Source organism: Arachis stenosperma, chromosome 4 (genome assembly GCF_014773155.1).
Source record: "Arachis stenosperma cultivar V10309 chromosome 4, arast.V10309.gnm1.PFL2, whole genome shotgun sequence".
In the NCBI taxonomy this organism is placed as follows: Eukaryota; Viridiplantae; Streptophyta; class Magnoliopsida; order Fabales; family Fabaceae; genus Arachis; species Arachis stenosperma.
In genome coordinates this window covers 76,583,303-76,593,395 of record NC_080380.1, presented here as the reverse complement: position 1 = coordinate 76,593,395, position 10,093 = coordinate 76,583,303, and the positions used below count along the sequence as shown (strand labels likewise).

General features: G+C 38.5%; 1 non-coding gene across 1 annotated transcript; it reads left to right on the top strand.

The window, feature by feature from the left end:
• The first annotated feature begins 6,100 nt into the window (after nt 1–6,100).
• On the top strand, nt 6,101–6,204 carry LOC130978740 (small nucleolar RNA R71). The gene has a single exon (XR_009086357.1). It is a non-coding gene; the product is annotated as a small nucleolar RNA R71 (small nucleolar RNA).
• Nucleotides 6,205–10,093: the final 3,889 nt, after the last annotated feature.

The window sequence follows — 10,093 nt, the reverse complement described above, 5'->3', positions numbered from 1 at the left end:
GACTTTATTGGGCGTTCCATATTGCCCATTAGCAACCGTTCTGAGGTTACTATCAAGAGAGCAGTGATGATTCATTGTATTATGCTGGGAAGAGAAGTGGAGGTTCATCATCTGATTGCTTGTGAGATCTACACAATTGCAAACAAGAACTCCACTGTTATGTAAATATGCTGGGGTGAGGATGGGAGTTGATGCTACGATTTTAGGAAATTGCACGATCGGCAAAAATTCCTTCCGGCAAGTGCACCGGTTATCGTCAAGTAAAAACTCACAATAGAGTGAGGTCGAATCCCACAAGGATTGGTTGAGTGAGCAATTTGGATTAGAAGTGTCTTCTAGTTGAGCGGAATCAAGATTTAGATGAGAATTGCGGAATGTAAAATTGGCGGGAAACGTAAATGGCAAGAAATTGAAATTGCGGAATCTTAAATTGCATGAATTAAAGAGCGAGAAGCTAAATTGCTGAAATTAAAAAGGGATCGGGGTGATTGCATGAATTTAATTGCAGAATGTAAAGAGAAAGTGGTAGATCAGAAATGGGGAATTCATTGGGTTTCAGGAGATATTGAGATCTCCGAATCAAAACATTTTTATCCCTTCCTCAACCAATGCATTCATTGAATTTTGCTTGGCAATCTTATATGATTGGATCCCAATCCCTTGGCTCACCAATTCTCTCTAAAAACAAACAAATTCCCAATCCCTTGGTTTAAATGTTCATAAGAAGAGATGATGCTCGATCACTGATTATACCACACAGTTTCATGAACCACAATTTGGTAGGATTACATGTCACAATATCCATCCAAACCCCAATCCAATTCACTGTGAGAAAGCTTCTCTAGCATGAATCCTCCATTCCTTTCCCAAGGTTCCGAAGGATTCCAATTATGGATAGTTTCTTTCCCAAGACAACTAACCAATGGAATTAGATCGAGAAGCTTTCTAACAAAATTCAAGAGAAAAGATTGAAGAAGAAGATAAAAACTATTATTGATTCATTGAATTACAATAGAGCTCCCTAACCCAATGAAAGGGGGTTTAGTGAGTCATAACTCTGAATTCAATTACAAAAAGTATGAAAACTAGAAAAATGATCCAAAGTTCCTAACTAACTTAAATTCTATCCTATTTATACACTTTCTAAATTGAGCTTCTGTTGTGTTTCTTGGGCTTTGAGGCCTTTCCCTGATTTCCTTTTGCTTTGGGTTTATGATCCATAATCCTGATGAGGCTGCTGATCCAATTCTGTAACATTCATTGAGCCAACTTAGTGATAATCAAGTAATGACACATGACTCAACAAATTGAAATTCCAGACTCATCAATTCTTCAGGCCCAATCCCATAAACCATGATATTCAATTGGGTTTCATACCAGAGTACGTTTAAGTTAATGTTTGTGCTCAAATGCTAACTTAAACTGCAATATCTTTGGCCCAGAAACCTTTTCAAATAGTGGCGTTTAAGTTGCAGTTTAAGCTTAAACTGCAACTTAAACGCCAGACACTTCCAGTGATGCCTTTTGTGGAAGCACGTTTAAGTTCCAGTTTAAGCTTAAACTAGAACTTAAACGTTGGACACTCCTGGAGGTGGTATAACTCAAGCACGTTTAAGCTTTAGTTTAAGGTTAAACTGAAGCTTAAACGTGGAAATGGAAGAAAGCAACCCTGGAGTGTGGAATGGTCGAACACGTTTAAGCTTCAGTTTAAGGTTAAACTGAAGCTTAAACGTGGAAATGAAGAAAGCAACCCTGGAGGAGAATTTGGTCGAACACGTTTAAGCTTCAGTTTAAGGTTAAACTGGAGCTTAAACGTGGAAATGGCTCCCTGGTGCATTTCTCATTTCTGGCGTTTAACTTCCAGTTTAAAGTTAAACTGGAGGTTAAACGCCACTTTCAGCTTTTCCTTAGCTTTCATGATTTTGGCGTTTAAGCTTCAGTTTAAGCTTAAACTGGAGCTTAAACGCCACTGATAGTTCCCAGCATTATATGGCTTGGCAGTTTAAGTTCCAGTTTAAGCTTAAACTGGAACTTAAACTCCACATGTGATATTCAAGCTTCCTTTATTGATTTTGTTGCTTCCTTGCCTAGCCTCTTCTTCCCTGAAATCATCCAAACAACTGCATCAAAGTCTTGCAAAATTTCATGAGAAATCTTCCATTCATAGCATTCAAGTAATATAACTAAAAACTCATGGAATTTGCATCAAAATCATACTGTTTGGATGGTTCATTGCTTTGTTATTCATTTAACCATTCTTGGTTACTTTAAGCTCAAGAAAATGCATAAAACAACTAAAACTAACAGAAAAATGCTAGTGAAACTAGCCTAAGATGCCTTGGCATCACAACACCAAACTTAATACTTGCTTGTCCCTAAGCAAGTCCTGAGTTATTTGAGAAGAAAGTATGAAACAGAAAGCAATTACATTGGCTATATTAGCAAGCATTTGAAGTTCATCAGAAGGGTTTTATGCAGAAAGTTGCAGCATCACTTTTTCATTCTTATCAAGTAAGATTATCACTTTTTCATTGCATCCATCAAACACTGCTATGGCCTCTTGTTATTCTTATGTCCTTGGCACTTTTCCCTTCTTTGTTTTCTTTTTCTTAGAGCTCCTTTGCTCCTTGTTTGCTCAGTGTCATGTGTTGCACAAGCCTTTGGCATTTTCTTTTTCTTATCAGTGCACTACACATATCCACTACAGGCATTTTAGTTCACATTTCTTCTTGAGACATTGGTGCCCAGCACCTCTTTGTGTGACTAAATGTTTTGTATTTAGGTTGCTCTTGATAATGGACTTTTGGTTGATAATCCCGGGTTAGTTAACCCAAGTTACCAAGTGTTGAAACACTCCTCAGAACCTATTCATCCAAGCATATCCTTAATACATAAACACCACAGGCACTTGTCTCAGAAGTTCAAACCATTGGTGCCTAGCTTATTTTCTCAATTTTTTGCTTTTTGGTTGCCCTTTTTCAGTGGCTTTTTCTTCTTCTTTTTCTTTCTTTTCATGGCCAAAGACATTTATTCATCAAGATCCATAGACAGTATTCAAACTTCTACACAAAAATGATAATTCTACACTCAATTTCCAGTGATCTGACTAAACAATCAAGCATGCATACCACCACTTAATTCTACTTGATTTGTCACTAATTGAGCCAAGTTACTTTTATTCAAACTTTTCTTTTATTTTGGAAACAGAACAAGCATGGCAAGCATTTGTTTAAGAAGGTGAAGTTATATCCAAACATCTAGGCATTCACTTTATTCAAAGCAGTAAACCAACACTCATACTAAAAACTTCACATTCCAGAAAGATTCAACAATTACAGTTTAAACCAGAACAAGCATGCTTTTGTTTGCCTTTTAAAGAATGGTCAAGGAACAACACCACCTTGTGAAATTTCTTGTTTTCTCTTTGTTGCCAGGAAACAATTTGATTTCTCCTTCTTCTCCTAGTTGTTGCTTCATGTTCTTTCTAAGATCCTTGTTTCCTTTCCTGCAAAGAGTGATGAAGTTGCTTGCTTCTCAAGCACTTGAATGGTTAGCTCAACTATCTATGGGCAAGTGTCTGAGTCTTAAGTTGGTGTGTGAACACCAAACTTAGTCTCCTACTTACTCCTCTGCTCTTTGAATCCTTGAATTCTCCTTGGAATGAAGTTGCTGCTAAGGATTTTAAGCATTTTTGTGATTGCTTAGAATGGTTGTTCCTTTCATATAATTCAAAGGTTGTTGTGTTCAGTTGATCTGTATGGTGGAACACCAAACTTAGAGTCACACATTTCCCTTTGAATTATTGATCCACGAATTCATTGTTTGGTGTGAAACACCAAACTTAATTCTTTGCAATGCACAGAAACTACTTCACCTTTTTATTGAAACAAATAAAAGAAACAGCAAAGGAGTATTACCTCAGGTTGGGTTGCCTCCAACAAGCGCTTCTTTAACGTCACTAGCTTGACGGTTGTCCCTTGTTAGGGTGGATTGTAGTGCTTGATGTCCTCTCCTCTCACTATGAAAACGTCCCCATTTGATTCCTTCATGATTTCCAAATGTTCTATAAAAAGAACTTTCCTGATTGTGAACACTTGAGGGAGCTGGGAAGGAATGGTTTTGAGGCCAGGTGGGATTGGCAGATAATGACTTGATATCACTTTATCTCCCGGAGAGAAACCTTCAGTGGGAATTTTCTTGTTTCTCCACCCTCTTGGCAATTTCTTTACAATTCTTCCCTCTCTTGAGGATTTCTTCATTGACCCTTATGCCAGGAGGATCCTTCTGATCTGTTTCTATTGATTCTTGTGGCTTTAACTCTTGCAATTCTTGTTTGCCTTCCAAGGACTGTTTCAGAGTTTCAGCTGCTGGATTGCTTTCCTCCAAACACAGATGGCTACTATCATCCTTAGGCTTTTCAGGTTCTGGTTCAGGCTCAGATGCAGGTTTGAAAACATGGAAAATGAGCTGTTCATCATGTATTCTCAAAATTAGCTCTCCTTGTTCTACATCTATGAGCGCTCTAGCAGTGGCTAGAAATGGCCTTCCCAGAATGATAGGGTGTAGGTAGCTTTCCTCCATGTCCAAAATGACAAAGTTTGTGGGGAAGAAATAATTTCCCACTTTCACCAGCACATTCTCAACTACCCCTTCAGCTTGCTTCTGAGTTTTGTCAGCCAGTTGTATGATTACATCAGTGGATCTCACCTCATTCAGTTGTAGCCTCTTCATAAGAGTCAGAGGCATCACATTTATGCTAGCTCCTAGATCACAGAATCCTCTGTCAATTTTTGTTTCCCCTATGATGCAGGGGATATAAAAACTTCCTGGGTCTGTTTTCTTAGAGACTATGTCCTTCTTGATGAGGGCACTGCATTCTTTGTTCATTATTACAGTTTGTCCTCCCTTCAAAACTCTTTTCTTGCTCAGCAATTCCTTCAAATACTTGATATGTGTAGGCATCTGCTGGAGAATCTCAAGAAAGGGAATATTGATATGGAGAGACTTAAATGTCTCTAAAAACCTTGAATATGTTTTCCCTTTTTCACCTCCTCCTAACCTCTGAGGAAATGGTGCTTTTGGTTGGTATGTTTCTAGCATGCCTTTATTTTGCAGTTCCTTGGCTTGCTCAGTTTCACTTTCCTGCTTAGCTTCTTCCACACCTTCCTTCAAGATTTCTGGCTCCTGTTCTGAGGGTCTGATTCCTTCTTTTTCTGAGACTTCCTTCAATATGGTGATGGCCTTGCATTCTTCCCATCTCACTCCCTTTTGTTCCCCTTTAGGATTCTTTTCTGTGTCACTAGGGAACACTGCAGTTGACTTGGGGGCCTGTTGAGATAGCTCTCCTACTCGAGACTCCATCCTCTTGAGTTTTTCACCATGGTTCCTTAAGGTAGATCTCACATCATCCCTAAAGCTTTTCAACTCACTTATGTCCTGACCCATGTTTGCAAGCATTCCTTCTATCCTGTTTAATTGATCTTGAAATTGTTGGTTCGGATTAGGTTGGGCAGGTTGATTATTTTGGCCATGATATGGTGGTTGGGAGTAAGTGTTTTGTGTGGCTTGGTATGATCTTTGGTTGGAGTTTTGGTATGTGGAATTGTTATGTTGGTTGGGGTTGTAAGGTTTGTGGTTTTGTGGTTGGGTTTGCTGGTTTCCCCACCCAAAGTTTGGGTGGTTTTTCCAGCCTGGGTTGTAAGTGTTGGAATGTGGATCATATGGTTGCCTTTGTTGATTTCCCACATAGTTGGCCTCTTCCCAATCACCTCCTTCAGTGCTTACTTCCTCTTGATCTTGTGTGTGTATTGCAGCCACTTGATTTGTTTCTAATTTCCTGGTGAGCTCTGCTAGTTGCTTGGCAAACACCTTGTTTTGGGCTAGAATTGTATCAACATGGTTCAGCTCCATGACTCCCTTAGTGTTGTGTCTCTCTGAAGCATAGTAGTACTCATTCTCAGCCACTGTCTCAATCACTTCAATGGCTTCTTCCACAGTCTTTTTCCTGTTCAATGAACCTCCTGATGAATGGTCTACAGCCTTCCTTGATTCATAAGAAAGTCCATCATAGAAAATATGCAATTGCACCCAGTCATGGAACATGTCTGGTGGGCATTTCCTTGTCAAATCCTTGAACCTCTCCCATGCCTCGTAGAGAGTTTCACCATCTTGTTGTCTAAAAGTCTGAACCTCAGATCGAAGCCTATTGACCTTTTGTGCGGGGTAGAAACGTGCCAGAAACTTGCTTTCCACCTCATCCCAGGTTGTTAGGCTCCCCCTTGGGAATGATTCCAGCCACTTAGCTGCCTTGTCCCTAAGTGAAAATGGGAACAAGAGCAGTTTATAGGCATCTTCCTGGACTCCATTGGACTTCACAGTGTCGTAAATTCTCAGGAATTTTGTGAGATGTTGGTTTGGATCTTCATTAGCACTCCCACCAAATGAACAATGATTCTCCACCAGTGATATTAGCTGTGGTTTGAGTTCAAAATTGTTGGCCTGAATGGGTGGTTTCTGAATGCTGCTACCACAATTCCCAGAGGTTGGGTTTATGTATGAACCAAGAACCCTCCTCTCGGGAATGGCATTGTTTCCATCAGCTCTCTCATGGTTGTGAACTTCTCTATCCATGTTGAGATCTAGAGCTTCCTCAATATTGTCCTCAGATTCTCCTTCAGTTTCTTCTTCTCCCAGTACTCTCTTCCCTCTTGCTTCCCTTCTAAGTTTATGAAGGGTCCTCTCTGGTTCGGTATATGGAGGAGTTGATGTCTCTCCTCTCCTACCTGTCATACAAGAACACAGCACAGGCAACAAACAAGTGAAATACTCTTGGTTAATGGAAGAGTATGGTTAGAGCAGTTGAGGAATTAATTTAAATAGTTAGTGAGTCAGTGAGTTAGTTGCTTGAATTTAAAGGCATAAAGAAAGAAAGCAAGTAACAGAGTGCAGAAATTAAAATTCAACAAGTAACTTGAACTGAATTAACAAAACAAGAAAAATGCTCAATCTAGTTAACTTCCAATTTGAGAATTGTCAATCGAAAACCAATCCCCGGCAACGGCGCCATAAACTTTATGCTACGATTTTAGGAAATTGCACGATCGGCAAAAATTCCTTCCGGCAAGTGCACCGGTTATCGTCAAGTAAAAACTCACAATAGAGTGAGGTCGAATCCCACAAGGATTGGTTGAGTGAGCAATTCGGATTAGAAGTGTGTTCTAGTTGAGCGGAATCAAGATTTAGATGAGAATTGCGGAATGTAAAATTGGCGGGAAACGTAAATGGCAAGAAATTGAAATTGCGGAATCTTAAATTGCATGAATTAAAGAGCGAGAAGCTAAATTGCTGAAATTAAAAAGGGATCGGGGTGATTGCATGAATTTAATTGCAGAATGTAAAGAGAAAGTGGTAGATCAGAAATGGGGAATTCATTGGGTTTCAGGAGATATTGAGATCTCTGAATCAAAACATTTTTATCCCTTCCTCAACCAATGCATTCATTGAATTTTGCTTGGCAATCTTATATGATTGGATCCCAATCCCTTGGCTCACCAATTCTCTCTAAAAATAAACAAATTTCCAATCCCTTGGTTTAAATGTTCATAAGAAGAGATGATGCTCGATCACTGATTATACCACACAGTTTCATGAACCACAATTTGGTAGGATTACATGTCACAATATCCATCCAAACCCCAATCCAATTCACTGTGAGAAAGCTTCTCTAGCATGAATCCTCCATTCCTTTCCCAAGGTTCCGAAGGATTCCAATTATGGATAGTTTCTTTCCCAAGACAACTAACCAATGGAATTAGATCGAGAAGCTTTCTAACAAAATTCAAGAGAAAAGATTGAAGAAGAAGATAAAAACTATTATTGATTCATTGAATTACAATAGAGCTCCCTAACCCAATGAAAGGGGGTTTAGTGAGTCATAGCTCTGAATTCAATTACAAAAAGTATGAAAACTAGAAAAATGATCCAAAGTTCCTAACTAACTTAAATTCTATCCTATTTATACACTTTCTAAATTGAGCTTCTGTTGTGTTTCTTGGGCTTTGAGGCCCTTCCCTGATTTCCTTTTGCTTTGGGTTTATGATCCATAATCCTGATGAGGCTGCTGATCCAATTCTGTAACATTCATTGAGCCAACTTAGTGATAATCAAGTAATGACACATGACTCAACAAATTGAAATTCCAGACTCATCAATTCATCAGGCCCAATCCCATAAACCATGATATTCAATTGGGTTTCATACCAGAGTACGTTTAAGTTAATGTTTGTGCTCAAATGCTAACTTAAACTGCAATATCTTTGGCCCAGAAACCTTTTCAAATAGTGGCGTTTAAGTTGCAGTTTAAGCTTAAACTGCAACTTAAACGCCAGACACTTCCAGTGATGCCTTTTGTGGAAGCACGTTTATGTTCCAGTTTAAGCTTAAACTGGAACTTAAACGTTGGACACTCCTGGAGGTGGTATAACTCAAGCACGTTTAAGCTTCAGTTTAAGGTTAAACTGAAGCTTAAACGTGGAAATGGAAGAAAGCAACCATGGAGTGTGGAATGGTCGAACACGTTTAAGCTTCAGTTTAAGGTTAAACTGAAGCTTAAACGTGGAAATGAAGAAAGCAACACTGGAGGAGAATTTGGTCGAACACGTTTAAGCTTCAGTTTAAGGTTAAACTGGAGCTTAAACGTGGAAATGGCTCCCTGGTGCATTTCTCATTTCTGGCGTTTAACTTCCAGTTTAAGGTTAAACTGGAGGTTAAACGCCACTTTCAGCTTTTCCTCAGCTTTCATGATTTTGGCGTTTAAGCTCCAGTTTAAGCTTAAACTGGAGCTTAAACGCCACTGATAGTTCCCAGCATTATATGGCTTGGCAGTTTAAGTTCCAGTTTAAGCTTAAACTGGAACTTAAACTCCACATGTGATATTCAAGCTTCCTTTATTGATTTTGTTGCTTCCTTGCCTAGCCTCTTCTTCCCTGAAATCATCCAAACAACTGCATCAAAGTCTTGCAAAATTTCATGAGAAATCTTCCATTCATAGCATTCAAGTAATATAACTAAAAACTCATGGAATTTGCATCAAAATCATACTGTTTGGATGGTTCATTGCTTTGTTATTCATTTAACCATTCTTGGTTACTTTAAGCTCAAGAAAATGCATAAAACAACTAAAACTAACAGAAAAATGCTAGTGAAACTAGCCTAAGATGCCTTGGCATCAGGAGTAGATGAATTCATCCCAATTGAGCACCCAATCACCAAGAGGTCAATGGAAGGACAAATGCAAGATAACTCTATCAAAAGGAGAGCGCAGGAGTTCCTCCCTGAACTTCCTGAAATTGACTACTGGACTCATCTAGAAGCATCTGTTGCCAAGCTGCAAGAAGTTATGGAACAAATTAAGGAAGAACAGCAGAATTAAAACTGCATGTTCTGCAAATTGCTGAAGGAACAAGAGAAGCAGGGGCGTGATCTTCAAGAGTTAAAACGCCAAAAGCTCACCCCACAAGTTGAGGGAGCATCCACTTCTCAAAATCAAGGTTGTTGAGTCCTAACTCTATGATAACCTTTATCATTAGGAGTCCATTTAAATTTTTGTTTTCTATTACTATTAGTCTTATCTTATATCTATTTTTGAGTCTTGTTCTTAATTCATGATTAATAAAATTTAAGGTTCATGTCTTAAAGCTATGAATGTCCTATTAGTCCATCACCTCTCTTAAATGAAAAATGCTCTAATCACAAAAGAACAAGAAGTACAGGATTTCGAATTCATCTTTGAAACTAGTTGAATTAGTTTGATGTGGTGACAATACTTTTTGTTTTCTGAATGAATGCTTGAACAGTGCATATGTCTTTTGAATTTGTTGTTTTAAGAATGTTAAAATTGTTGGCTCTTGAAAGAATAATGGAAAAGGAGAAATGTTATTGAGGATCTGAAAAATCATCAAATTGATTCTTGAAGCAAGAAAAAGCAATGAATACAAAAAAAAAACGAAAAAAAAGAAAGAAAAAAAATAATAAAGTTGTGATCCAAGGCAAAAAGAGTGTGCTTAAGAACCCTGGACACCTCTAATTGGGGACT